The sequence below is a fragment of the Bison bison genome, unplaced genomic scaffold (assembly GCF_000754665.1).
Source record: "Bison bison bison isolate TAMUID 2011002044 unplaced genomic scaffold, Bison_UMD1.0 scf7180017864376, whole genome shotgun sequence".
NCBI lineage: Eukaryota > Metazoa > Chordata > Mammalia > Artiodactyla > Bovidae > Bison > Bison bison.
In genome coordinates this window covers 15,369,392-15,369,846 of record NW_011494948.1, presented here as the reverse complement: position 1 = coordinate 15,369,846, position 455 = coordinate 15,369,392, and positions in this window count along the sequence as shown.

The window sequence follows — 455 nt, the reverse complement described above, 5'->3', positions numbered from 1 at the left end:
ACCAATTTGTTCTTGAGCCAATTACTAACTCCTACAATCAGGACCCTGCCTCCTTGTAGGCAACATTGCTCCACCTAGCCTACTATTAAAATACCTTAATGTCCCTAACCGGGCCAGATAACCCACTCCTTTGTCACTATTTCTGTTATTACCTAAAGTGGGTCTATGACAACGAAGTGTTTACCATTGGAGACACCCTAACCTTCCCTTATGGAGGACTAGGGAAAGAAATCAGTGACTTACAATCCCTTAGAGTAAAAGAATAAGACTTGTGACTGTTACACTGTTTCCCAGTATCAGGGCACAGGCTTGGATTGCTTTACATCATGATATCTATTCCCATCCACGGTGGACAAACCAGCAATGAGTTAAGATTACAACCCCTTAATCCTTGGAAGGAAAGTTATGACCAACCTAGATAGCATATTCAAAAGCAGAGACATTACTTTGTCAAC